This window comes from Protopterus annectens, chromosome 3.part1 (genome assembly GCF_019279795.1).
Source record: "Protopterus annectens isolate FY-2018-M chromosome 3.part1, PAN1.0, whole genome shotgun sequence".
Lineage (NCBI taxonomy): Eukaryota > Metazoa > Chordata > Ceratodontiformes > Protopteridae > Protopterus > Protopterus annectens.
The window spans coordinates 340,825,181-340,849,072 of record NC_056732.1 but is presented as its reverse complement, the minus strand read 5'-3'; the positions used below and the strand labels follow the sequence as shown (position 1 = coordinate 340,849,072).

General features: G+C 43.5%; 1 protein-coding gene across 2 annotated transcripts in view; it reads left to right on the top strand.

The window, feature by feature from the left end:
• Nucleotides 1-23,892, top strand: part of SKAP2 (src kinase associated phosphoprotein 2) — a 1,551,387-nt gene that overhangs the window by 171,629 nt on the left and 1,355,866 nt on the right. The window lies entirely within an intron of this gene.

Genomic DNA, 23,892 nt, shown 5'->3' with positions numbered 1-23,892 from the left:
CCCATGTAGAACTAATCCTCCCTGTGATATATATATATTTTTTTTGCTTCATTTTTTTTAACTTACTTTTTTACTTATTTGTTAACTGGGTAAGGTAAGTAAATTCTTCTCAGCCATAGTCCAAGCACAAGGTACAGAAGCAGTAGCTTTCAAGTCTTGTGTTTAATGTACATATTTCATAGTACTAGATGTATTTACATAAACAGCTAGATAAACCAAGATTGTCTGTAATGCAGCAGCTCAGTGAGGGTTTGCTTCTGTTTGTCATTATGAATGGGTAGGATGAGGAGAGAGTTACACACTTACTTAATACTTTTAGCATTAATGAGTTCTGAAGTTAAACTGTACATTTCCTGAATGTATTATTTTACTGTGAATACTAGCTAAATTCAGAATTAGTCAGTTCTGGAAAAGCATTACCCCTGTTGCAGTTTTTATTTTATTATGCCAGCAGAAGTATTAGTCAAACAGACCTGTTCACTTGCAAAAGGTACGGCAGATTCAGTAGGAGTGTATAATCAGATTGCTTAGCCTAATGGCTTAGGGCTAAATGAAATGGCACTGTAACCAGAACTGAATGTGATATGTTCCTTTTAGAGGGACTTCATTAAGTCAATATGATGTTCTGAAAACAAGTGAAAGTATTCAGTGACTGCTTTGTTTTGGCATTTATTACGAATGCCAGTGGAAGATACCTATATGCAGAGGGGGGCAATGGACAGTCCAGGATATATTGAGAAAGTTATAACCAAGATCTTGGGAAATTGGAGGGGAGGATAAAATGGAACCTGATGGTTACTGTGCGGGACTAGCCAGTGGTGTAGGAGTTAGGCCAACAGAGCTAAGGTCATTTTCCAAGCTCTTTAGCCATTCTTTTAGAACTCTCGGTACGTGCTCTGGGAGCTGATTAGTGACCCGTGCTGCCACTCTGCTCAGAAGGACAATGGGAATAACCTGGGGAATTAGAGATTTGTGAAACTAACTAACTTCATTCTTGAGGGAGAGGCTGATTGAAATCATCTTCAGAGTCAGACATTTGACATTCACATGGGCCAACAAGATAGGTTCATAGGTGTTTACTAGGCTAGCAACCACAAGGGCCTTTTTAAGCCTAGCCATGCATCCTAAATCTCTGACAAGTTTTGGTACCCTTTATAAGTGTAACTAGGGGCTTGGGAGGTGAAACATTTACAAGAAGGGTCCTGGGAAATGAACCATTTACAGGCTGCTCATGTCCAGAGACATGGGTGCCAAACCAGAGATGAATTTCCTGTTGCCCATCCAGTTGTCCAAGTTGCACTTGAACTGGGTTAAGGAGGAACTCTACTTCACATGGATGGGGGAGCCTGTTCCATAGACAGGGTAGCCTCTGGGATACATACCTGTATCTCCAGCATGTTCTATTTATATCACAGGCAAGGTTTAAGTCTTTAGACTGGGTAATTCTGGTGCTCTTTGTTTTGCAGATATGAAAGAGGTCCATCAGAGTGTGGCCTGACAATGCCTTGTATGCAAGGCATAGATCTCCCTTCAACAGCCTTTAGGAGACCGAATACAGGGATAGGGTCTTGAGGCAGTTTGCATAGGACATGTTACTTACTCCATGTATTCTTTTAGTGAGGAATCTCTGTGGATGTTCCAGTTGTTGGATATGCCTGGTTAGGTACATACCAAAGGTGGCAATGTACTCAATGATAGATCTGATGAATGCCGAATACAGGGGGACAGTGACTTCCTTGGACCTAGATGTCATACATTTGTTTATAACTTGCACAACAAAGAATGATTTCCTCACTACTATAGACACACTGTGATCAAAGGCTAGATTACTGTCTATATGTGTGTCCCCAAGTCCTTGACTGCTGGGTCAACTGTTAGTGGTATGTTGTCAGTATGATAGTTACCAGGGGTTTCTGAAGGACACTATTATGCATTTCATGGCATTTAGTTTTACTCCATGACTCTGACACCAGTTGTTGTCTGTGTCAGCCCTTCCTGGATAGCATTTATGTTAGTGGGTGATTCAGTGACAGCTCCTAATTTGCAATCATCAGTAAATTTAGTCAGCCAGAACCATTGACATTGGCCTTGACTTCAGAGAAGTAAATGCCAAAAGGGAGCGGTCCCAGGATAAATCCCTGAGGGATTCTGCTTGTGACTGGCCTCTTTGTAAAGGTGGACACCCCAATTCTAACGTCTTGGGTCCTGTCTCTCAGGCAGCTGGCTATCCACCTGGTGATGTAAGGGTTGGTACCTAACCTCTTAAGTTTATCAACAGTACCTGAGTGGGGTATTAATAGGATTTTTGATCATAACCTATGTAGCTTTATAGAGGAGAAGAGAGGTCTTCTCAGTATAGCTTGATACACAGTACCCTGCTTACACAAGAGACAGGTGAAGGAAATCTTGTGGATGAAGTCCGTCCTGGGATTCATGTCAGCATTCAGCATTATTCTGAGCACACATTTGGTCGAAAATTAAACAAAAAAACATTGAACTGTGCCAAGAGCTAATAAGATGGAGATCTTAAAGATTAGCTTGGAGGAGGTTGGGATGGTATTGTTGGAGAGGCTGGTGATGAACAGCATTTTAAGGGTTATTTCTTGGTCTGGCTGATATTGGGACTTTTCTGTATAGTCATATCAGGATGGACAGCAAGCTTATGCCAATTTATTGTTAATGCTGAAGTTGGTGTGGTAGATTGTTTTAGGGGGAGTGGTTCAGACAGAAGGTTCAGACAGAACCTAGAAAGTTTATCTAAGTAAGATAAGAGCTGGTAGCTTGAATTCATTTCTAGAAATTGCAGGGTTATGCACTCAGCAATCTTAAGAGCACTTGCTATTTTAGAAGAATGGCTTTAAGTAGAGCAGAAAGGGGAAGAAAAGACCTGGGGTAGTAATTATAATTATGATGGACCACATGGTCCTCTGTAATAAAATGATTGTACAGAGCCAGTAAGACATTTGGCTGCATTGCCAGAGATGTAGACAGTAGCTGTAGGAGTGCTTACAGTACTGCAAACTTTATCTTGGGAAAGATGAATACCAGGTCAGCAGGTGCCAATATTATGAACATTGACACCTGGGTAGGATAACAGTCTTTTCGGGACTGAAGGAATACTGAGAATAACTTCACTTACAGGATAGTGGCTGTTGGTTTCAGGAGAAAGAACAGAATAGAAGGCATGAATAATATTTAACGATGTCAAGTTTCAAATAGAGACCTAGAGAAACTGTTCCACAGAAAGGGAATTATGTCCTTGAAACGTGCTGTCTGACTGAGTTTTGGACAGAAGTCTGTGTGGTCAGTCAACAGAAAGAAGGAAGTAGAAGAAGGAGGCCATCATTTAAAGCCTTAAACAAGATGGCCTTTACCTTCTGTTGGTAGTTTGTATGTTTTTATGGTTTCTCGATTCATTTTTTTTAAATGCAGAAGCTGGTAGCATATTTAGAGGTACTGCTTAAGAGTAATGTTTGCAAAGTAGGTAAAAGCACTGTTCTGCAGCAGCTGATGCCTGGCCAACTTTTTCTTTTGCGAAATGGAGTATTCTTGTGTTTCAGCTTGACATGTAAAGACAGCAATAACATGCACATACAACCAGTTATGGATATATCACAACTGTTAACAGGCAGCACAGTCTGTTGAATATTTCCTAGGACACTTTCACACACTTGTATTATCTACTTTCCACTTGATTTTGGTGGGGTATCGTTGCAGGGGCATGACTTGCCATTACTATGATTGGTCTTATCCTTCAGATTAATCTCGTCTTTCTTTTAGCTGATCTTGTGATTCTGTCAGTATCCTCCGAGGGTGACATGATGTCACTAACCTGGTAGGATTCATCTGCTCCAAGATACAATAGTATGTAATCAAAGAAATGGTGAGGTATCTGTTGTGTCTTTAGATAGTAAAACGTCTGCTAAAATTTATTTTACCTTGTTTCTAGTTTGTTTTATAGGTTCATAGGATGATACTAGGCTATTGGCCCAGAGGCCCTTATAAGCCTAGCCAAAAATGCTTTAACCTAGAAACACACACACAGTTGCCAGTGCTGAGATTAGAACCCCCTAACTCTCTAGTTGTATGTACTATAGTGCTACGTACTTATCGTATGCTCCACGGAGCTTACAGTTTTGTTTAAACCACCCTTATAGGGATTGAATTTTTGTAGTAAATGTAATAATAACTTGTTTGGCACACTTTCTTCACAGATCTGTTGTTTGTAGGTTACAGAATGCTTAACAGGACAGTGAAGCTTAGCATGTGTCCATGCATTCTAAAAGCATGCCTTTCTCAGCAGTGCCAAGGCAAATTTACTAGGCAGGGGTAACTAAATGTTATGTGACTCCTGAAATAAACGTAGCTTCTGCCCAACCATTACTTATCCTTTTGACTGCACAGACCGTTGCCTGCATTAATACAGTATGCTGATGTGCACCAGCACATAAGTGTTCAGTACAGTAGTGCAGAATGCTTGCACGTGATGCTGCACGTCGGATATTCAGACTGCTTCATTGACTCTGGCACCTTGAATGTAAAGTGTTAGCAAAATGATATTTAGGTGTGTATAGAGCAAACACTGAAAGAGTCAAGTGATGAAACACTAAACTACCACACATTACCCACACTGGCTTTAAACAGGTAAACTAAAAACAAAGTATCCCACCCAGTAAAGCAAGTTTCATGATGCAGGAAATAATCATTTTAATAGTTAAAAATGAAATAAAAATCTGTTCTTTTATTTTAATTTTTAACTATTAAAGTGATGGGACTTGCTTTACTAGTTGAATACATTGTTTAAAGAAGCAAGTGATGCCTTTTATATGCTAAACTTTCTTTAATATATGTTCAGGCAATGCAGTTAATCAGCTGACTTTGTAGAAGGAAACAGAATGCAAGTGAGGCTGAAACTTTGGATTTTAAACCAAATGTCCTGGTTTGCATCACACTACCCATTCTAATGTGCTGTATTGTCTAAGCATGTCTTAATAATCAGTAGTGTGTAGTTGAAGCAAACAAATCACCCAAGCTGTGCTACCCTGCCCTCTAGTACCCTCACACTTAAAATGTCTCTGTAGAGTGACTTGTGTTTCTGTTTTTCTGTAGTTTAATCAGTGTGATAAACGGCTACTCAGGTATACTATACAAGTCCCATCTCTAGCACTACAGCATAATAAATGATTTCGTACAAAAGCACAAACAGCTCATTTCCACCACTTGTGACCCCTCCCCAGCACTACAGAACAATAAATAACTTGGTACAGAGTCTCAGGACAGTTTACTTCCGCCATTTATGACCTCCTTAGATCTATTAGTCTATTCCAGTGGCATTTCCCAGAGTTCATCGCATTGAGCTCTTGCCTTCATACGATTAATTCCTTCTATTATTTTTGTGTCAAGCCACTCCTTTTGCTGATCCAGAATTGTTTTGTGGTCTTCTTCAACAGCTGTGTCTGTGGTAAAATATCATATGTGCAGTACTGTCCCCTTCCTGAGTAGGCTTTTCTGCTGCTTGCCTGTTGTCCCCTATAGTGGAGTTGAAATGGCATTGCTACAGTGGCGATATTGCAGTTAACATCTAAGACTTAAGTCTGACCAACAGCAGCTCCTCCTTTGATACCGTAATACAGATGACATGCAGCAAGAGGAAAACACCTCATTTTCTATATTAGGAAGCTTATAGGGTATTATGGTACAAAAACAAAGTTTAATTTTCTATCGCTGGGATGCAAGTTATGATGCTTTTGCTGCTGTGTTCTTTATATTTTAGTTATTGTTTCAATATCTTTAATGAAACAGCAACACCTTGTAGGAAGGCAGTCTAAGTTATTGCATGTAACTTAGTAGCAACTAGGTCGTGTTTTTTGGTTTTCAGGCCTTCACTCCTCAGTTAACGATTTGTAGGCAGTATACCAATTAAGCCTTTATAAGCCTTAACCCCAACGTCGACTAATACACCCAAGTAGTTACTTACCCATCCTATAAAGGATGTGGGTGGGCCATGCCTAAGATAAAGCTGTGGTTTCCCATCCACCAATCTTAGTTAGATTTGAAGATAGTGAAGGATGTGCTTTGTGTTATGGAAAGTGTGAATGTGCTCCAGCGGTGGAGAATTCTTTTTGAAAGATACCTGTCATACCCGTTATACCAACAAATTCTATCTTATGTTGCAGCAGATGTTTTGATTGTTTGAGCTTGTACTTGTGTTATTACCAATTTTATGGATATATAGTACATCAGGCAGGATTGAGTTATTTATAGCTTTGTAAGCCAGAAGTACTTCACCTCATAGAAGTCTACACAAGACAGAGACTTCTAAAACAGAGCTTTTATATGCCTTGGGTAATGTAGAGAGCTTGTGTCTGAGATTTTTTTTTTTGGAACTAAGTTTTGTTAGGTGTTTAACTATGTACATACTGAAGGGCATATTGTATTCTAGTGTAGGCCTGATGAGTGATAAGTATAAAGGAATAATTACTTAGATGCCCTTAGTAATATGTTGAGCAAAGTGGAAAGCTGTAATATCAAAACAGGGTACATGATGATCAGAGGAGACTTTATCTATGAAGGTGTCAAGGTCTCTAATGACCTTGCTTATTTTAAGGGGGTGCCACTTAAATGGCAATTGTGTGAAAATTCTTGATGTTCATCGTGCATACAGCTGCAGTCATAACAGATGGGTTATCCTGCCGTCAGGCAGGTCCTCGGTCGGCCGAATTCCAAAGTCTAGGTCCAGCGTCGGTTGTCGTTGCTTCTTCCCTGACGTCAGTGCGGCAGGGGTATAAAAAAGGCAGCCGACGCCATTTTCTTCAGTCTTTCTTGCTGCGCGGTGCCTGAAGCAGAAACAGTTCGCGGTCGGCCAGCTCCTGAGATTTTCGAAAGTATTTCAGCCGAAGTCTTCTTGAAAGCTAAGTACCCCATTGGGAAAACTTTTCTTGCCTCAGACCGATGTCAGACAAAGTTAATAATTGCATTTCATGTGGGAAGCAAATACCGCATAAGGATTTCCACTCTTTCTGTATACCTTGCTTAGGCCCAGACCACGACGTCTCGGCCTGCCGTTTTTGTGCTAGATTCAACAAACGCACTATTAAGCATCGGGCGGAGTTCGCCCTTCACTTTTTTGGCAAAAAATTTAATTATATTATGTCGTCGGATACTCCGACCCCAGTTTTGAGCAAAAAAACGCAAAGATAAGGACCGACATACGAGGTCCGCACCACTTACTGAAACCACGCTAAGGCTGACTACCAGTTCTCCGGTACTCAGCGAGGCGCCTACGCAGCCCCTGAGTACCAATGATGTATTACCGGTGTCTTCAGTACCCGAGGTCGCAGGCTCCTTGGCCCCATTCCTACTACAGATACCGACGCCACTTCTGGCGGGGAAACTCAGAATTTAGACAGGCCTGCCATTTCTCAAGGGGTCTTCAGGCCTTCCACCTTCTCTATTAAAGCCTTCACTAAATCTAAAACAGCCATGAAACCCAAAAACAGGTTCCTCAGACAACCTCTCAAGGCTCCATGCCTAAAAAACAGATGCTTAAAATGGCTGAGGACTTGATTACTCTTATCAGGGGTTCTCAACCCTCCTCTGACAAAAGGCCCAGATTAGAGGAAGACTACCCTTCCTCAGATCAAGCTTCTATTACCTCAGAACTATCTGAGGACCAGGATTTTGCCTATTCTCCATTCGAAGACTCTGATGCAGAGGAGTCTATTCCCTCGGTCTCCCCCCCTGAGGACTTCTCTTTTGGGGAAACCCTGCATACATTGAGGGAACACTTTCACTGGGAAGGCCAAGATTACTCAGATTCCAAGAAAAGGCTCAGGGAATTTCTTCTGCTCCCCCAGCATAGGCCTCTGGCTATCCCTCCTGTTTTAGCTATATTGGATGATGTGTACACAGAAGCCAGCCTTAATCCTGATTCTTTGCCTCCAGCTCCTGTTAAACCAGACAGGTATTACCGGGTTCCTGATTCTCACCAGTTCCTATATAAAAGCCATACTGCTGACCCAGAAACTATTTCACAGGGTCCCAAGGGAATTAAGGCCTCTACTGCTAAAAACCCATTACCTTCAGAGAGAGATTCCAGAGCTTTAGAAAGGTGGGGAAAAGGTGTACACCTCGGCCACTTTAACCATGAGGGCATTAAACTGTCAGTTCCATATGTTAAAGTATCAACAGTTTTTGATATCTCAGCTGAAAAGCAAGATGACACAACCAGATTTAAAAGAGTTGCAGGATTTGTTGCATGGTGCAGAGCAAGTGGGTAAACATACCTTGCAGTGTGGTTTTGATGCTTTAGAGGCCTCATGTAGAGCTGCTGTTACGGGGTCTGTTATACGTAGGCATGCTTGGCTCAAAGAGCAAACCTTACCAGATCATGTCAAAGCTAAATTATTAGATGCACCTCTTTAAAAAGATGTATTGTTTGGTGTTAAAGATGAGGAGGTGCTAAAGAAAATGGAGGAAAAAGCAAATCAATGCAAACAGTGAAAGATTTCCTGCAGGTACAGCCTCCACGTTTCAGCAGAAACTGGCCTTCAAAAAATTGGTCCTTTCCAGCCACGGACAGACCTCAAAGGGGCAGATACAGGCGTCCAAGGGGTAGAGGGCAACCCCAAGGATCTTTCAGAGCCAGACAGTGGCAAGCACCAACCCCAAGAGGTGGAGAAGATAGAGCACAGTCTTTTAGAAAACAGACACAATGACTTCCCCCTACACCTGCCAAGAAAAACTTTAATGGCAGCACCTTTTGGTGGAAAACTGACATTATTCTCAAAAAATTGGCATATTGTTACAAAAGACAAATGGATTCTGGACATTATAGACAGAGGCTACAGGTTCCACTTTCACACCCTTCCAAAAATGAGAGGCATGCCAAACCTGCCACAAAATCAAAGGGCAGAGGCACAAAAACAAATTTCAGCTCTCATGGACATGAAAGCAATTCAAGAGGTACCTGCAAAAGAACAAGGTCAAGGGTTTTATTCCAGACTATTCCTGGTACCAAGGAAAGACAAAGATTGGAGACCTATCTTAGACCTATCCATCCTGAACACTTTTCTACAGGTGCCAAAATTCAAGATGCTTACATTAAAGCAGCTTCTTCCCATGCTGGGCAAGGAGTCTTGGCTGGTAACATTGGACCTCAAGGAGGCATACCTGCATGTCCCTATCAGACAAGATTGCAGAAGATACCTCAGATTTCTTGCAGGTTCAACCCATTACCAATTCTTTGCATTGCCCTTTGGCTTATCTACTGTGCCCAGAGTGTTTACGAAATGCCTGGCATCAGTAATCGCCTTCTGCAGACTACAAGGGATACAAATCTACCCATATCTGGACGACTGCCTGATCCAACCGGACAGCAAGGACATACTACTGCAGCACCTGGCATTTGTAATAAAACTGTTGAACTTCCTGGGATACACAGTCAACAAAAAGAAATCAAAACTAATACCCTCTCAACAAATAATTTTCCTGGGTGTCAGCTTGGATACAACCACCCAGATGGCCTACCTCACGCCAGACAAGCAAGGGCAACTGTCTCAATACTTCAGAAAAATGGCAACTTACACCAGACTAACTGCAAGGAAAGTCCTGCAGGCTCTGGGATTCATGGCATCTTGCATCCTGCTAATCCCATGTGCAAAGCTGCATATGAGGAAACTTCAATGGTACCTAAAAACTTATGGTCTCAACACAGCCACAGCTTGGAAGCAATTATACCACTCATTCCATGCCTTCAAAAGGAATTTATGTGGTGGGCTCAAGCTTGCCAAAGAAACACAGGTCTTCCTTACTGTGTACCTCAAGCAACTCAAATCATCACAACAGACGCCTCAGACTACGCCTGGGGAGCACACATGACAGATCAGTGCATTCAGGGAAAATGGACACGAAAAGAGAAGCACCTTCACATCAACCAAAAGGAAATGCTAGCCGTGCAAAAGGCTATTATGACCTTCAAAGACCTACTGCATCCAGGCCAGTTATTGTTAAGGACAGACAACACCACAGTGATGTGGTACATAAACAAACAGGGGGGAACTAATTCATACCCCCTGTGCAGGCAAGCCATGAACCTATGGAACACAGCACTGGAATTGCGAATTCAACTACAGGTGCAATTCCTGCCAGGGAAGGAAAACACACTGGCAGACAACCTAAGCAGAAATATGACCGATCCACACGAATGGAAGTTGCATCCTCAAGTTTTCACAAAGATAACTCAGGCATGGGGACAGCCAGACATAGATCTCTTTGCTACCCACAGAAATTGCCAGTTGAAAAAATTTTGTTCAAGGACCTATCATCCCCAGGCCTGGAAAGTGGACGCACTTTCCTTCAATTGGGCAACATTGACAGTCTATGCCTTCCCGCCTCTTCCTTTGCTGCCCAAAGTTCTATTAAAAGCCAGAGCAGAGGCCGAAAATGATTCTCATTGCTCCAGACTGGCCAAGACAACACTGGTATCCGCTCCTGAAGAGCCTGACACATTCCCCACCATGGATCCTACCTCTAGTCCCTCTTCTGTTGTCCCAGCACAACTACAAAACTCTTCACATCCATCTCAAAACTCTAAATCTAGCTGCATGGAGAATTCCTTGATTTCCCAACAGTTTCTCCTCTCCAAGGAGGTGCAGGATGTCATCCTGGAGGCCAGAAGACCTTCTACTAGAAAGGCCTACTCCGCAAAATGGAAACGATTTTGTGCCTGGAATCAAAAGAAGGGACAGAATCCTTGGGTAATAAATATACCTCAAATTTTACAGTACCTAGCGGAGATGTTAAACAATGGACTTTCCTTCTCCTCCATCAAGATCCACGCTTCAGCCATTTCTGCACAATACAACACAGATCCTCCTTTATTCTCTCATCCTCTCTTAAGGCAGTTCCTCAGAGGGGCAAAGAATATAAAACCTCCAAGGAAACCACCAGTCCCTACTTGGGACCTCAACTTCGTATTGGAAAAGCTGACCCTTCCTCCCTTCGAGCCAGCTTCTTCATCAGAGTTACAGTACTTGTCATGGAAAACAGCCTTTCTTCTGGCCATCACCTCAGCTCACAGGGTTTCTGAGCTACAGGCCCTCATGGTAGTGCAACCATTCATCATTTTCCATCAGGACAGAGTTTCCTTACGAACCAACCCTACCTTTATGCTAAAGGTAGTATCCAGTGTAGCTTTGAATCAGACTATCCACTTACCTACCTTTTGCCCTAATCCACAAAACAAAGGGGAAAGACTACTACATTCCTTGGACATTCACAGACAACTTCGTTACTATTTGGACAGGACAAAGCCATTCAGGAAATCTGAGCAACTCTTTGTGTCCTATGCTGCAGGTGCTCAAGGAAAGGCTATTTCCAAACAGACAATTTCAAAATGGATAGCCCACTGCATACGCTTTTGTTACTCATTTCATGGAAAATCTGTGCCTGCATGTATCAGATCCCACTCCACCAGAGCCACAGCTACCTCTGCAGCCTTCCTCAGGGGGGTCCCTACCAAGGATATTTTGGAAGCAGCCACCTGGAGTTCAGTGCACACTTTCTCCAAACACCATCACCTCCCACTATACTCTAAATCTAGAGCGGGCTTTGCCACAGAAGTCCTGCAGGGCATCCTAGCCCCTCCTAGTTTCTCTTAGTGCCTACCACCCTTACTTAGCTTTGGGATTCTACCCATCTGTTATGACTGCAGCTGTATGCACGATGAACATAGTACAGTTTTGTACCTATCATAAATGTAGATGTTCAAGTGCTCATACAGCTGCAGTCCAGGTTTCCCTCCCTCCATCCCCTCTTAGGACAGGCCTTATGACAAACACTTTTCATATAACCTTTTTGGGGTATTCTTTTATGGTGTATTATCTTGCAACTACTGTTTTTGATTTATCAACATTGCATTTTTGCATAACATTATGATGTTAAGTTGTCCATCTCGCCTTCATTCTTGCTGGATGGAGGTCGGCTCCGACTCGGCCAGTCTAAAAGCTCGAGAGTTGGTTCCACCGGCTGGAGGCTCCCCTTATATCCCACAATGCTAGGCGGTATTACCTCAGATCTCGTTTGCCGCTACAGCTATCGAGACGTGTTGCTTCACCGGCTTCAGGTTAGTGTAGGAAATAGTTTAAAAAAGTTGATTAATACCCTTTAATCTAGGTTTCCATACAGTTTCCCCTTACCTTAAAGGTCTTTGATCCCTTTCTTCTAGTTCTTAACCCTTTTTTACCTCAAGAACTTATATGTTCTTCCCTTAGGCCTTCGGGCCCTCCCATTCCCTTGGAGTGTGTGTTTTTTCTATAGGGACTTTACTATACTAAATAGCTAATTTATTTAGATTAATTTTTCTGTTTTTAGTGTATAGTGTAATCGGTGTGTTTGTGTGTGGTTACACTTGTTCCTTGATATGTCCAAGGATTCGAAGGTCTCAGGCTTCAAGAAGTGTGACTCGTGCTGTCAGAAAATGTCTCTGACAGACGGTCACACTTCTTGTGTTTACTGCCTGGGACCTTTACACCTGCAGGACTCTTGTGCTGTGTGCCATGGCTTCAGCCCTAGAGTCCTGCAGGAAAGAAAGAACAAGCTCATTTTAAGGGGCTTGCTTAAGCCTGAGGGTCCCCCGACTGCTTCTTCGGGTAAACCCTCTAAGGCTCCTAGGTCTTCGACTCCAGCTACTGAGTCGACGCCTAAGACATCGAAGTCCACTACAACATCGGCTCCGGCTGGAGCCGATGAGACTCGAACTGCTACTTCTGTGGTTCCCTCGGCTCCGGCTGGAGCCGAGGTATTGGAAATTTCTGAGTCGGCTCCGATCAGACCATCGGAACCGACATCTAGAAAGAGGTCCAGGTCACCGTCCCTTGGCTCCGTTCATTCGGCTCCAGCATCTCCCTTGCTGTCTGAACGGAGCCATAGATCTCACTCCTCTAGATTATCGAGGCTTTCTGATCATGACCTTCAGAGGGTAGTGAGTCGACTTCTTAAGTCCAAGGCACTGGCCCAAATGCTTCAGAGCCCGACTCATCAGTCGATGCTTAACCCTATACCTCAAAATGTTCCTCCTCCGACTCCTTTGAGCTCGGAGCCGGGGGGCGTTTCGGAACCGAGACTGTGGTAGCGTCGGAACCGATACAATTGTCTTCGGTTCCCTCGTCGGCTCTGAGGGGGTGAGTGGCATCGGACCCTTGTCCGACCCCGCTCTCCCTCTCGGCGCTTCGGCGCTGGTGAGTTCGGCTCCGACATCGGCCTCGGAGCCATCGCTGTCGGTGCCGAGGGAGGTTTTCAGCTTTTCGGAGCGGGGACCTCTGGCTCTGCCTGACAGGGGTGCTTTCGAGGTCATGCGGAGTGTGTTGGAACCCGGTTCAACTCCTCAGTCGGCTCCGTCCGTCCCTCCCTCTTCGGTGCCTCAGGTTATGTCTACTCACTCCCTCATCCCAGACCGCAGAGAGCCAGCTCCTCAAGAATCCCCTGTGGGGATCTCATCCTCTTCCGAGGCCTCTCCTGAAAGGAAGAGAAAGTGCAAGAGGAAGCACATAGACTCACCTGAGTCTGTCACCTCTGACACGGATTTAGAGGATTCGAGGGTTCCCCGTTCCCCTTCTGAAGATGTCTCCTTTGCAGACATCCTAGAGATCCTGAAACAGAGGGGAAATTGGCCAGCCCTTAACCCTTCGGAGGATGAATCTGTGTATCTTGAGGCGTTTGGCTCTCACCTTTCCACCTCCTGGGTGTCCCCCCCCCTTTGACCCCCTCATGCAGGTGGTAGCTAAAAAGGCTTGGACGGCTCCTGACTCTGTGAATCCTACCCCCAGGAGACCTTCAAAGTTTATCACAGCACCAACAGATAAGCAGTTTTTGACTAAGGGAGTTTCTGTGGATGCTATGGTGGTAGCTGCCGCCACTAAGAAGGAGCTAGCTGATCCTTCGGTGCCTGTCCATCCTCCTAACAAGGAATCTAGGTCTATGGACAGGTAGGGGAAGTGGATGTTTTCGTCAGCGACCTTTGCTATGCGCTCGCTGAACTACCTCTGTCATTTCACTCGTCTTCAAAGAGACTTGATCAGGGAAGCGAGTGAGATGTTAAAGGATCCTACAGCTGTGGGTTTTCAGGACAAGATGAACGCTCAGCTGGCTACCCTAAATTCTATAGCTAACTCCTCCATGCGCCTCCTCTCATATGCGGCTGATGGAGCGAGCAGAGACGCAGGGACAGGTGTGGCCTTACGCCGGCATGCCTGGATGCGGCTATGCAATTTTGTGGACCCCTTTAAAGCGTCTTTCACTAATTCCCTGTTTGATGGATCATCTCTCTTTGGTCCTCAAGTGAAAGAAACCTTGACGAGGTGCGAGACGGATGGCAAAACTCTTTCTGCCGTCGGAGTCCATTTTTCTACTCCTTCTAGGCCTTACCCCAAAGGCCAGAAAAGTGGAAAAATGTGGTTCCGCAAACAATCTCAAGGGACTTTGCCTGGCGACAGAGTCGGTTCCCCTCAGAGGCAGAGGAGGGAACAATAATGGTAGACGTCGCCCTAGAGGCAGGGGGGGGTCCACAGAACCAGGGCAATCGAGAAACCTTTTCCAATAAGCCCTTCCAGCATCCCTGAGGTGTTGCCCGACTGTCCACCTTCGGAGGCAGTCGGGGGAAGATTGTCACTGAACCCAGAAGCCTGGCGATCCCTAACTCAAGACAAGTGGGTACAGTCCATCATTTCCGAAGGCTATTCCATTCCGTTCTTTCGCATTCCAAATCAATCAAAAAAATCCCTTCCAGATGTTCCACCCGCTCAAAGAGATCAAGCAGCGTTGGAAATTTCAAAGTTGCTTGCAAAAAGAGCCATTCAGCCAGTGCCAGTAGACCAGCAAGGATCCGGAATCTACTCCAAGTTCTTTTTGGTTCCAAAGAAAACAGGGGACTGGAGACCCATTTTGGATCTCAGTATCTTGAACAAGTCTGTCAAGAAAACAAGATTTCGGATGGTCACACTACAATCCATCCTACCCCTATTGGGAAAGGAAAACTGGATGTGCTCTATAGACCTCCAGGATGCGTACTATCATATAAAATGAACAGGCGCTCCAGGAGATTCCTCCACTTCAGGCTGGGAACCAGTCACTTTCAATTCAGAGCCCTGCCCTTTGGACTCACCACTGGGCCCCGGGGGTTTACCAAATGCATGGCAGTGGTAGCTTCTCACCTGAGCCGTCAAGGAGTCCAGGTGTTTCCATACTTAGACGACTGGCTCCTCACAGCTCCTACCAAGCATCTTCTTCTAATTGCCAGAGACTACACCTTTCGCATTTTTCAAAAGTTAGGTATCTCAATAAATTGCGAAAAGTCTGTTTTGTCGCCTTGTCGTGCTATTACCTTCATAGGTGCAAATCTAGACACAGTCAACATGTCTGCGAGACTCACAGACCAAAGAATAGCAGACATACACAAACTGGTCTCCCTCCTTTTCCACAGCAACAGAGTCAAAGTCAGATTAGTTCTAAAAGTACTGGGGATTATGGCGGCTGCTATCCCTCTACTTCTATTAGCCAGATTTCACATGAGAATCCTTCAATGGATGCTCTTCACACAATGGTCATCAACAACTTCCGATGTCCCACACCATTGTGATTACGCAAGCATGCAGGAATCATCTTCTTTGGTGGATTTCTTCCCCCCAGCTCTTCCTAGGAAGACCATTTGTCCCTCCCCCTCCGGTTGCTACTCTGACAACGGACGCCTCCCTGATCGGGTGAGGGGGCATTATCAGGGCAGGACAGTCCAGGGCATATGGCAACCAGACGAATGCCACTTGCATATAAATGTTCTAGAGATGAGAGCAGTGCTTCTAGCGTTGAAAGCCCTTCAAGACTCTCTTCCCTTGGGAACGATAGCAATTCAGACGGACAACATGTCTGTAGTGTGGTATATCAACAAACAAGGCAGAACCAGGTCCTACCCCCTATGTCGAGAAGCACTCAGACTGTGGCAATGGGCGATTTCTTCTCAGCGGTTTCTGATAGCAACGCACATCCCCGGGAAGTCCAATCTCATCGCGGACAAGTTGAGCAGAGCTATCCTCATGCCTCACGAGTGGTCTCTGAAAGATTCTATCTTGGAGAAAATTTTTCCTCAAGTGGGGTCAGCCTTGCTGCGACCTTTCTGCTACTCCCCAAAACAGCAAGTGCAAAGATTATTTCACCCTCTTCCCCTTACCAGGCCAGCCCAGCAGAGACGCTCTAGTCCAAGTTTGGCCCGGCGGACTTCTGTATGCATTGCCTCCCTTCCCACTAATCTCTCAAGTGATACAGAAAGCTATCGCTCAGAAGGCATCATTGATCCTCATTGCTCCTTACTGGCCTCGACAGGTTTGGTTCCCCTTTCTACATCAATTTCTGTTGGAGCAACCCTGGCATCTGGACCTGGTTCCAGATCTTTTGATCCATCAGTCGGGTCAGTTACATCGCTCCCTCCCCTCTCTGAACCTCACTGCTTGGTTCCTCCAGTTCCAACCTTAGCCAGGCTTCCTCAAATATCTCACTCTGTTCGAGATATTTTGATAGCTTCCCATAAATCTTCCACTCGGAAGATTTATCTTAGTAAGTGGAAACATTTCGCCTATTGGGCTCAAGGAAGGGACATGGATCCTTTCACTGCTCCCATCCAAATAGTCCTTGATTTTCTAGCTGAACTTTTCCATGCAGGTTCTTCTCCTTCTACTCTGAAAGTTCAATTGGCAGCTATATCTAACTTTCATGTGGGCATTTCAGATTCTGCCATCATGTCTCACAAGCTTTGCAAAGCTTTCTTGAAGGGAGTTTTTCTTCTTAGACCTCCCATAAGAAATCCTCCTCCTTCTTGGGACCTTAATTTAGTTCTCACATCTTTGATTCTTCCCCCCTTTGAACCTGCAGCTTCCTGTTCAATGAAATTGCTATCCTGGAAGACTCTTTTTCTGGTAGCCATTACTTCAGCTAGAAGGGTCTCGGAGCTTCATGCACTCAGCAGTCGACCACCGTATCTGTTGTTTCATAAGGATAGGGTATCCTTACGGACCAATCCATCCTTTTTACCTAAAGTAGCCTCGGCGGCGAATCTAAATCAAAACATTGACCTCCCTGTGTTTTTTCCAAACTTTTCTAACAGGTCTGAACAAAAATTGCATTGGCTAGATGTTCATCGTCAATTAAGGTATTATTTGGATAGGACCAAACAGATCAGAAAAACTGACCAGTTGTTTGTTTCTTATGCAGAAGGCAAAGAGGGCCTTTCAGTTTCGAAGGTATCACTTTCCAGATGGCTAACATCCCTGATTTCCTTTGTGTATGAAATTAGACACCAGAAGTTGCCTAACAAACCAAAGGCCCATTCGACTAGAGCTTTGGCTACCTCTATAGCTTTCCAAGACAGGCTGCCTATTGAAACCATTTGTGCAGCAGCTACATGGGCTACTCCTCACACGTTCATTTCTCATTATAAGTTGGATTTAGCTTCTAGACATAGAGCTAACTTTGGTTCCACTGTACTCAAGAGTCTGTTCCGATAGACCACCCGGGACAAGGTGCTAGGGACGCGGTCCCATCCAGCAAGAATGAAGGCGAGATGGACAACTTAACATATAGAACTTATGTTGTTACCATAACGTTCCATGTTAGTTGTCTTCTTCTCACCTTCTTTCTTGCGTCCCACCCTCCTTCCCCCTAGCCTGGACAGACCTAGAGGAGTTTGATTGTGACCTCTCTTTCTACCACCTCTATTGGATATAGGTATATGCTATTCTGTGCATATATTCCTTCATCGGGCTTCAGGTCACCTTCTTCCCTTCTTTTTATAGAGGTGGGGTTTCCCTTTTCCAGTAGTTCTGGATTTATTATTGGCTGGGCCTAGCTTACAAATGAGATCTGAGGTAATACCGCCTAGCATTGTGGGATATAAGGGGAGCCTCGAGCCGGTGGAACCAACTCTCGAGCTTTTAGAGTGGCCGAGTCGGCTCCGAACCCATCCAGCAAGAAAGAAGGCGAGAAGAAGACAACTAACATGGAACGTTATGGTAAGAACATAACTTCTATTTTGCCTTCCTTCTGGGGGCACCTGACATCTGGGGCAAGAAAAACTGAAGAAAATGGCGTTGGCTGCCTCTTTTATACCCCTGCCGCACTGACGTCAGGGAAGAAGCGACGACAACCAACGCCGGATCTAGACTTTGGAATTCGGCCGACCGAGGACCCGCCTGACGGCAGGATAACCCATCTGTTATGACTGTAGCTGTATGAGCACTCGAACAGCTACATTTATGGTAGGTACAAAACTGTACTTTTCTCAGACTGTGCAATGCTGTATTTATTGGCATTCAGGTTTAGACTATGATCGAGACCACAAGTTTGTCATAGTTTGGCCTTCCTGGATGATTAGTTTATTTTCAGGAGAGTTGATGATGACTGCAAGATTGTAGATATCCATGAATGAGGACAGCCACAGGCCTTTAATGTCAGATTTGACATGAGAGAAGTAGATGCAAAATAGAAGTGGTCTCAAAACACAGCCATGGGGTACAGTATAAATGACAAGTCTCTTGAAGGATAGAGTGCCATTAACACTAATAGAGTAGTGTCTATAAGTGTGCTGGTTGGCAATCCAAAGGGGGTTACATAGGAATTCAAATTGACTGTGGCCAGTGTGTCAATGGTGCCAGAATAGGAGTATAATGTCTGAAGTCTTTGGTAAATTAAGGTAAGATGTGTGCATGGAATTTCCCTCATTTGGTACTTATGTGTCTCTTTCAAAGCAATTAAACAGGTTTAATAGGCATGATGTATATTTTATAAATCTGAATTGATTTGGGTTTAGGGATTGTAGGTTCCCTCTGTCCCTGCTTATTCACTCCCATCATGCTGCAAATGATGCTGATGAGACTGTTAGGTGTGTGGTTGCCAAATTACACAGTGGGGCCTCCTCTCTGTAGGGAAACTACTATAGCTGTTCTCCAGGCTTCTGTTGTGAATCCAATCCAGTGGAAAGACTGTGGCTACATAGTTTAAACAAAGAAGTCTGATAGGTGGTATTTCTTACTGACCAGGAAACGGCTATAGATGTTGCCTGGACTCATACAGCTGGTACTGTTGGCTGCAGAGAGTGCTTTTCTATCTATTCAAATGTGATTACTGGGGGTTGTACAAACTGGATAGTTTGTATTGGGAATTTGGAGATGAGAGAATGGAGATGTTGGAGTCGAGTTCATCTGCAAGGACGTTGGCTATATCCTCAGGATTTGAGTGTGTGATGATATTAGAGATAAGCTTGGAGCAATGCTCGATATTATTTTTGATGTTGTTTACATAATTAAAGAATGCCTTGACATTATAATTTGCTGATGTAGCATTTTGTAGTTCATAGTTAGCTCTGCAGGGTTTGCTCTTGCTCCTGAGTTTATTAACTTTTTTGAGCGTGAGTTTAACAAACTGAGTTTTTTTTTCTATTCTTTGGGTCTATGAACTTTTTCCTTGTACTGCAGAGTTTGTTTATCATTGAGTTCCACCAGAGATGTTCATTTCTAAACTTACATACATACAAATATTTCAAGCATGGGCATTAATGCATTTTTAGTCTGCCAATATACCAAAACAGTTGACCTCATAATAAGTGTCCGGACTGTTCTTAAAGTTATCTAAACTAGTGCTTGCTTTAATTTAATTTGGTAGTCTGTTCCATGCATCAGCTACTCTCTGAGAACCCATATTCGTATAGAATCCACTACATAGATTGTCTGATGATTTTCTTCTACTTTTTGATAACCCTAAACATTCCCAGAGATCGTGTCTCTAAATGCCCTATATACCCGAATAAGTTCTCCTCTTAAATATCTATATGAAACACTGTACAAGTTCAGATATTTTAGTCTCTTTCACAATAACTTCAATTTTCACATCCTTGAATGCCCTTGGTATATTTCCACTGTACTCTTTCCAGTTTACTCATGCTTGTTTTCTTGTAAGGTTTCCATATTGCTATTCCATACTCAAGTTTTGGTCTAATGTAATTAACAGCAATGACTTCATCATTTCTGATTTCCTATACTTTATAAATCTTTTTATACAACCTATCACTATCATTAACCATTTGGCTGATATGATTAGAAGAACTCAAAGCTGGAGCTACATATACCCAAGTCCTTTAATGAATCTACAGAATCAATCTCTGTGTACTGTATTAAATATTCACTTGCCAGTTTATATCTGCCAAATCTGGTATGCTTAGTTTTGGATGCATTTATCAGCATATTATTCTTCTGTACCCAAAGGATCAGTTTTGTCAGGCTGTTTTGCAGGCATGCCCTATCTGTAACACATGTAATCAGTTTACTCAGTTTCAAGTTATTTGCAGAACACCTCAGATGAAAAAGATAGATCTGAAAGATGCAACCTAAACAAGTGTGACCAGGATATGTATAAAGTCTTGTGGACTGATATTAGAATTTGAAGGAGCCCATCATATTTGTGAGGCACAGTTAGTCTTGAGTTGATGGCGTTTTCAATAAATAGAAATATGCCACCAGCAACATCACTGCTCTCCACTCTTTCTTAACTTAAATGAGTGATGGGCAGATACGTCTAGTAAGGAGGGAATGTTGTGAATGCTCTGGAACTATGTTCAGTGCCAACACAAATATCCAAGTGCTGCAAAGGTAGGAGTGCCTCAACTGGCTACTAGCATTGAGTAGCACTGCACTGATATTTGCTAGAATGGAATTTGTATTTTCTTGGTTGTCTGATTTCCTTCAGTAGACTGACATTGCCTATGGATGTATAGTAAGTCATAGCGAGTATGTGAAAGCCCTGATGACATAGGTTGAAGCCACCCTTGGTTGGACTGTCCTCCATCTCCCTCCAGGTTAACACACACACACTGCATCCCCTCTGAATGACACTAATAAATAAGCCAATTCCTAAAGTCAGCCATGTTTTGCTTATACTGTGGTGTTATCTGTGATAGTAATCTGTGATAGTAGGGTACTGCTCAGGGCTAGCTTCTTTCCAGCCGTAGAGACACACTCAGAAGATCTCCATCATGTCCCTTTTCATATAACAGGGAGAACCTCATGTCATGCTCACATGGACAATGATTGGGACTTGAGTTCCTTGAACATAGAGCAAATCTTAGTACTAGAGAGGTAACTGTCTTTTGCCCTGTTTTTGTTCAGCCTTGTGAATGGTGCATCTGTGTGCCGACCTGTGAATTCACCTATAACAAGTATATTGCTATAGTGGCCAGACTGCTGTTAACTCTAGACCAGATCACTCTGTTGTCTTTTGTCAGTGGTGGTGGTGAAGGAAGCTAAATGTGATATGGACTGAGTGTTAGTGTGTTGCCAAATTTTGGCTGCAGTGCACAGATTTGCTGCGTCACACCTAGGAAGTTTTTTGTGATTTGTGAAGTGACTTTTTTGGAGTACTTCAGCATAGGAAGCTTCTGTTTTTGTCTTGTAATGCATAAGTGTGGTGATAGTATAGGCACTGATACACATTTGGTGTGAGAGGTGTGCTTCTGCTGACAGTAAATATTTGCACTCATGTGGACTCATTTTATCAAGATAGGAGGTGGCTGTCCATAAGCATGTAGCAGTTTATACTCTACTTCAGGATGCCTGTTGCTGGAAGACTGTCAGCAGATGGGACAAAGACAAACTGAGGAAATGTAGGTGCTCTACAGATGCTGTTTTATTTCTATTTATTTATTTAGTCCAGTTTTAATCGCTGTTATATACTTGGCTAAGTAGCCCCTTTTCAGTGGTGCCACACAGTATAACATAATGCAGTAGCTCTGTGATATGAAGAACAGTGAAAATACTTGCAAGACAGTGCAGAACTTTGCAAATTCTGTTCAATCTTCTTCTTTCGGCTTTTCCCGGTTAGGGGTCGCCACAGCAGATCATCTGTCCGCTCATGATTGGCAGTGGAATTTTTACGGTGTCGAGTTGCCAGCCCAGCACCCAACCTTCCACAGAAAGCACACACATGCACAGACTCACACCTAAGGCCAATTTATTGTGTCCAATCCACCTACTGCATATCTTTGGGATGTGGGAGGAAACCCATGCGACCACAGGGAGGACATGCAGACTCTGAACAGAAGGCACCCCAGCTGAGAATCGAACCAGAGAACCTCTTGCTGTGAGACGGCAATGCTAACCACTGCACCACCGTGGCCGCCCTGCAAATTCTGTTCAATATAGTTCAGTAATGTACTACTCATTGCAGTACAGTGTAATCCAGTACAGATCAGCATGGTGTAGTATAGGTATTACAGTATTATAAGGATCAACTGAACAGCAGTCATGGATAGCAAAGCACAAGAAATAAACAGTACTCGAGCCATCTACAGCATGAGTATGCCTGGGCAACTGTCAGACATATTGCAATGTGATTATCAATGTGGTACCCATTGTTAGTGTACAACTGGGTAACAAGCACAGATGCTGCAGTATAGTAATCCAAACATTGTAGCTACAGCTGTCAACAGGGCTTCACCTAAGGATTGATACAACAGGCATAATATCATTAGATTCTGCAAAGTGGGTAATAAAGTAGGCAGAATGTTACAAGAGACATCAGGTACTATAGGCATAGGTTCCACAATGCAATACTCAAGGCTTCTACATGAGACTTGGATACCAGAGTAACAAATAGAAGGCAGAAACATAGAAGCAATGTGGCAAGGCTGCAATATAGTATGGCCGTAAACAAATTGGCCACAGCAACGATGAAGTATAGGGTCAGCAAGTAGTCTGTTTGCTACAGTTGATAAATATACGGTAGACAGCAACAGTGTCTCTAGCCAGCAGAAGGTGCTCAAACTGTTGCCACACAGGCATGAAGTGCAGCGAGAGGCATGCTGTCAGTAGAATGTAGTACTGCAGGGAATAAGGATTGGGTGGAATGGACAGCTACCAAAATGAAAACTTTGTACTGTCACATGTGGTACTACACTATAAATTCTGCAAACCCACAGCACTTAGCACACTCCCCAGATGTTACTAGCCTTTTTTTGCAGGCAAATCCTGTAGCAGTGTTCAAGGCAGGTTGATTGTGTCAAAGGCCAGCAGCAGCGCAATAAAACAGTGGCATTTACAAGCACAAATAGTCTGGCAGTCAACACAGAGGGTTAAAGCTATGAGGTATTAATGAGGCACTTTCTGTGTTTGAGGGTTCTGTTCCCCCAGTGTTCACAGTGCTCATTTGCTTGGTGTGTGATGCTGAACAGATCAGTTAACAAGATGGTTGCTCTGAAGTAAATGGACTCTAGACTCTTTAATGTTTTCCTGGCCTGCATGTCTACCATACCTCTCAACTGTACAGAGATTTGCAGAATTCCAGATTTTTGCCTCATAGTTTTAGTCTGTTTTTTTTTTGTTATAAAATTGTGGTTTTCTGGCAAATTAGTGGCACATCATTAAGGATTGAAGTTAGAAAATAATGACAGACATTTGAGTTTCAGACTTCATACCCTTCAACAAATTCATGCTAATGCAAAACCTGTTATTCTGTTAATTTTCTAAGTTTGTAAGAGCCATATTTAAAAATTGTCTCTATTTTTGGGGCCTTTGTCCCCCTTATGGCTTTGTTCAGATTTCTTGCTCTAAGAGGTTGAGAGCCATGCTGATAGCTACTTATGAACATGCCTGTGGTCAAACAGGGTGAATACTGATTTTCTAAACACAGTGAATCGTAACTGTGACATTGCACTACCAAAGCTTCTGCAGAACTGCAGTCAAGTATGAGCACCATCTTTGCTGAAGTTTTTTATTTTTTTATTTTTATGTTAGTTATGTAGTAACAGTTTACAGAGAAACATACTTGCAAAAGATCTGCCAGTATGTTTTAATGGGGTTATTT